Source organism: Aotus nancymaae, unplaced genomic scaffold, assembly GCF_030222135.1.
Source record: "Aotus nancymaae isolate 86718 unplaced genomic scaffold, 86718_ANA_hifiasm-v0.15.2.pri h1tg000022l_1, whole genome shotgun sequence".
Classification (NCBI taxonomy): domain Eukaryota; kingdom Metazoa; phylum Chordata; class Mammalia; order Primates; family Aotidae; genus Aotus; species Aotus nancymaae.
The window spans coordinates 44682208-44688437 of record NW_026988435.1 but is presented as its reverse complement, the minus strand read 5'-3'; positions in this window follow the sequence as shown (position 1 = coordinate 44688437).

Below are 6230 nucleotides of genomic sequence, written 5' to 3'. Positions count from 1 at the left end.
AACCCCGTCTCTACTAAAAATACAAAAATTAGCTGGGCATGGTGGTGCGCACCTGTAGTCCCAGCTACTCGGGAGGCTGAGGTAGGAGAATTGCTTGAACTCAGGAGGCAGAGGTTGCAATGAGCCGAGATCGCGCCATCGTACTCCAGCCTAGGTAACGAGCGAAACTCCGTTTCAAAAAAAAAAGCTTTAGTTAATTGGGCACCACAAATACATGATGATTAAAACCACATACGCAACCATCTTTGCTCGTCTGCCATTTCCTTTATTTGAGCTAGTAGTTTTTAAGGTGATGAAGAAGAGGTAAATACAGAAAAAGAAACGTTTAAAGTACCCTGCATTGATATTTCTGATAGCAATTGATGAACCAGTTTTATTTGATAATCTAAACAGTTCAGTGTCATCGCTTTTTTTTTTTTAATTCTAATGAGGCTTTTCTGTAACACTGGGGTATATTACTTTTTAAAAATTTTATTAGCTTTCCCTGTAACGTGAACAGCTGTACTGTAGATAATCAAATCAATACCGCCAAGCTGACTGGAAAATAAGGAATTAGAAGGTGCAGATCCACAGCGGGTTGATCTGTGCTGATTCTCACCTGCTTGGGTTCGCGCTTCTTGGCTTCTGACGGTTCTGTTTTCCTTTGCTGATACCCTAAACTGTCTTTCTTGGGAGCCTCTGCCTAAAGTGTCTTGAACACACTGTACCAGGAACAAATTATATAATGTTTTAAAATCTCTTCTGCTTTAACCCTGTCATTTAATTTGTCACCAATTATTGGTGGTGGGTTTTTTAAAATTATTTATTTATTTTGCCCTTCTAATTTTTTTTTTGCCTTGTTTTTATTGCTTTTAGGTTTGCCACCCCCGCCCCCTCCCCCCGCCTTTTTTTTAAGCAACAACAGGCTTTGTGAGGCTTAGGATTGTTGCACTCCTTTGCATCCTCTCAATCTTTGGCACATCCTCAAGATAGTAAATAGTGTGGTGGCAAAATCATGTCCCCAGTGTTTAATATTTTCCCCAGCCAGAGGCAAAATCTTGGCTTATTTCATATGAACTTGAGCTCTCTGAAGTTCAGAAGTTGAGTAGCAGGTGTTCCTCATACGTCGTGTATGTGGGGGAACATTTGCCCTATTGTCATAGAGGCACTTTACAAATACAGCACGGTGAAGCCTGCTGCAGCACGCATGTGGGTGTCATGCTGTTGGCCATCAGCGTCCACAGTAGGAGAGCCCTTGGTCAGTTCATCCACCTCATGATCATGTAAGCCCGCCTTTTGTGCAGTGTTTTCAATCCCACTTGTGGTTGGCATCATTTCCTCCAGAAAATACTTCTGGCCACTTCCCATCTGCTCCTTATCGCAGCCCACAGCATTTGCCCCTCTTACTTGTCCCCATAACACCCTGATACTGGCCTATCATTGGACTTGCTGCTTTCTGTTTCATCTGTGTATGGTTTATCCTGCTAGACTAGGAGGGACCCAAGGGCAGGGGCTGTTCATGCGTTTGCAGGACCTGGTAAAGGGAAGGTGCCTGTTAAGTATTTGATAAACAAACACAGTGAAGAAATTTTGTCTGAGGCAACAGTAACCAATTTATTTTTAGCTAATATTAGTAGGAAAGTTAGTGAAGATCTCTGCAAGTAGTCTCCAGACTTTGATTCACCTACACAGTAAGAGACCCATAGTGTATTTTAATTTTCATATGATTCTCAGTAAGGTCAAGGAAGAATGGAAATGTTCGAATGGCTGGTGTTAGATTGACAAGTTCCTGGAACTTTATGAATGCCAGGCGCTCGCAGGAAGCCATGATTGTTTTGGATGTGTGACAGTCCAATCCATGTGCATCACTGGCACTGCCAAGGTCCCCCTTAGGACACCCAGGTATAGGCAGTTGCCCAATAAACTCATCAGTGAACCTAAGAAAAGGAATAGTAACTAATGCGGAGTGGATTGTGTGTGAAGCACTGTACAGATGTGTGGTAGTATTTGTAAACCATTAGCAGATCTATTTTACTTAACTCTTTACTCCCGTTCCCCATCCCCAGGTAACCCAGTCTCCTGCAATCTGGAATATTTCTTAGTCTCTCTCTGGCCTTTATGGCCTTGATCATTTGGAAGACTGTGAACCAGTCATCTTGTAGAGTGTTTCTTAGTTGGAGTTTGTCCCATGCTTCCTCATGACTGGACCAACACTATGCATTTTGGGGTCAAAATATACAGAAACTATATTCTCTTCATTTTAACCCATGGATGGCATCTAATGCCTGTATGCCCTGTTGCCGATGGTATTCATTTTAATCATTTGACTCAGGTGGACTTCTGCCAATTTCTCTACTATGCTTGCCCCGCTTCGTAGTTAATAAGTATTTTGTGGGGAGATATTTTGAGACTAAGTAAAATTCTATTCCTCATCTCAATTCTACCCACTAACTTTAGCATCTCTTGATGTTCCTTGCCTGAATAATTTATTTCTACAGTTGTTGCCAAATGGAGGTTTTCTCATGCCATTGTTCCCTCTTCATTTATTTGTGGGTTTTCTACTGCAAGAAAAAAATGTTCTGTAATTCCCATTAACTTACTTATTTACATGTGTACGTGTTGTGGATTCATGGATTCCTACTCTATTCAATGGTTTATAATCAGTTGTCATGTGTTTAATTTCTTATTTCTTTTTATGTTCAAATTATCCTAAATTTAGTAGTAGGAGTTTCAAACCAGGCTTCTGCAAGCTTTGAGATGTCCTCTTGGCAAAGTTTGACATGTCCTCTCAGCAAAGTAAGAGAAAAGCTTAAAGACTGAGTTTTTTCTTAATTTTTGGCACAACAAGATGTTCCAGACTCATCTTCTTTCCCTGCCAGAGCCCTGAAACCAGCCATTTTATTTCTGTATATGTAACAAGCTCTAAAATGCATTGTTATTATTTTTGCTTTAAATATTCAATTGTCTTTTAAAGATATTTAATTAGTAAAAAAAAAAAAAAAGGCTTTATATTTACCTATGTAAGTGTCCATTTCTGGTGCTCATTATTTTGCCTGCAGATTCAAGTTTACATATGATATCATTTTACTTCTGCTCAAAAGACATAAACATTTCTTACAGTGTAGGTCTACTGATTCTGAATTCTTTCAGCTCATGTATATATAAAAAATACTTATTTTGCCAACTTTGAAAGATATTTTTGATGGGCATAGAATTCTAGATAGCTTTTTTTTTTCTTTTCGTGCTTTAAAAGATGTTTCTCACTGTTTCTAGCTTTATTTCCAATGAGAAATCTACTGTCCTTACCCTGGTTCCTCTGTATATGGTATGTCTTGTTCACTCTGGCTGCTTTTTAAAGTTCTCTTTATTACCAGTTTTATGCAATTTGATGATGATGCATGGCGTTGTATTAGGCCATTTGAAATTGTCACAAATCACTATTGTTCTGTTGCATTTTTCTCTTCTTTTTCTCTGTTTCATTTTGGATACTTTGTATTGTTGTGTCTTCTAGTTCACTAACCTTCTGCAATGTCCAATCTACCACTGACCCCATCTGGTGTATTTTTCATTTCAGACATGTAGTTTTCCTCTCTAGAAGTTTGATTTGAATCTTACGTATGTATTCCATGTCTCTACTTAACACGTTCCATCTTTCCTCTGGCTTCTTTAACATGTGGGATATGGTTATAACACTTTTATGATGTCCTTGTCTGCTAATTCTGTCATCTGCTCCATTTCTGGGTTTGTTTTAAATTGAGGTATTTGTCTTCTCATTTTGCATACTTTTTTGTTTCCTCTTGGCATGTCTGGTAATGTTTTGTTGAATTGCAGACATTGTGAACTTTACCCCATGGTTGCTGGTTAGTTTTGTATTCCTATAAATATTCTGGATCTTTATTGGGGTGATATAATTAACTTACTTGGAAATCATTTTATCCAGGTTTTGCTTTTAAATGATATTAAATGGGATCAGAGCAGCATTTAAATGAGGGCTAATTTTGTTCCATTACTAAGACAAGTACACCCCCTGTACTCAATGCCCTTGAATTACTTCAAGCACTGTATGAATTCCAGGAATTGTTCCCTCTAATGCTGATGTGTTTTAACTTTTTTTGTTTGTTTGCTTGTTTTTGTTTTTTAACCAGCTTCAAGAAGTTTCCTTACATGTTGAAGAGTCAAAGGACCTGTCTGTAGACCTCCAGAGTTCTTTATTATTCTCTCTCTCTCTCCCCCCCCCCTCGCCTCTCCTCTCTCTCTCTCTCTCTCTCTCTCTCTCTCTCTCAAACTTTCTCTTCTCCAGTACACTATGCTTAGAACCCTAGCCACCTTTCCTTCCCTGGACTCCCAGCCCCATCTCCTCAATGCAGGAACACTGCTGTTTTATCTCCTCTCTTTCTTGTCTCCCAGTGATCACTGTTGTCTGTTGCCTTATGTTCAGTGTTTGGAAAATCATTCTTTCATATACTTTGTCTGGAACTTAGTCGTTTCATGCAGGATGGCAAATAGAGTCTCTATGATTTCATCTTGCCCAAAGTGGAACTGAGGTTGTTATTTTGTTATGGATAAGTTAGCTAATGTGCCCTAAAGCACCTAGCCCTGTATGTCTGGGGATGCTATGCCAAAAGTTTGCCAGTGGAAAATTCTCCCAAATTCTAAGCAGCTCATTTATGAAAGAATTCAGTAGAGATTTTCTCAAACGTAACAAAAAAAAAAATTACACTAAATTCATCTCACTAAGTTCAGACTAACTTTATCTCCTCCTCAACTCACCTTTAGTCAGATCTGAAAAAGCCTATGGTCACTTCAACAGCAACCATCATGAAAGTAATTATGGTGGAGGAGCGGTCAGGATAGAAGGAGACAGGTGTCTCTCTCCTGTTGGTATATGCATGCTCACATTTTATAAAACCATAAAATATTATAAAATAATGAGATATTTGTGACTTGGAAATTTCCTGACAACTAAGACACCTGAAACTTTAGCTTCACAGTAAATCTGCCTATTTTATTCATTCTCAGTGAAAAACCTTGGTCACAATCCAGTACATGGATTTTATAAGCTGATAATGGGTCATAATCTGCCATCAGACAACCCTTGCCTTTGGCCAGGTCTTCAGATGACCTGGGTGGCAAGGATGGACTCTACAAACCAGGCTGGGGTGATGTCCAGCTTGCTGACTGGAGGAAGAGCCATTGCTTTGGGCTCTCAGTGTTTTTGGTGACAGATGATATGTAGTTAAAATGGCAGAAACACTAGATCCTTTCTCTCATGTGATAAAGACATCCAGAAGTCAGGATGCAATCTTAACTTCTATTACTTGAAACAAATCGGTGTGTAAGGAAGCAGAGATTTTGTTCTGAGGGTCTCCATTATTATTTAAAAGTAGGTTTTCATGGGCATGAAAGTTTAGTCTCCAAGTGGAGTTCATGGAGCTTATTAAGAGTTCACAAAACCAAAGACCAAAGACAGATTATTGAAAAGTTTGGTGTTATAAAAGTAACATGTCTGTCTGATTTTTTGTTAGGTAAAAGCAATAAGTGCAAAATAACCTACTAGCTCTTTAAGTAAAATGGTTTATATCACTGCTGTTGGGTCTCTAAGAAGTGTTAGGCTTCATGTCCAGCCCCTATGCAGCCATATTATTTTAGAAACATTGAGTGGGAGCTTTTCCTGATTTGTCAGAGTGAATAGTTTGGAAAAAGCTCTAGCCTGCCACTAAGGAAAGGCTACCAAAATTGAGGAGCTAAAGCTCCTTCTCTGAAAACTTGCTTGATGGTCTAAAGAGTTACAGTTGAAGAGTTACCAGAGCTCAGGAAAAATATTAAAATTTATATAATTTAGAAATTCTGATATTTGTGTTATTTGGAATAACCATATTTCCAATGCCAGTGCTAGGATGCAGAACTAGAAGCATATTATGTCCCCAGTAAGTGGTTTTAGTTTTTTTTCTTTTTTTAATACCTTGAAGACAGGGTCACATCATAATTTTTGTGGGTCCTAGACACTTTGGGGACACATTTCCTCCACGAAATATATGCAAAATTATTATATTTTGTGACTACATTGATATAAGAGCAAATATAATCCAGGCTGTATTAAAAATAAACTTTTCTTCAACCCTAACAACTCATTTTTTTCCTTCTGATTTTAAATAAACTAAAACATTGTTGTAATCCATTTAAAAAATTTTGTGGTTCCCTGAATGTATCAGGGGCTCTAAGCACTATGTCTACTGTGCCTAATGAATCAG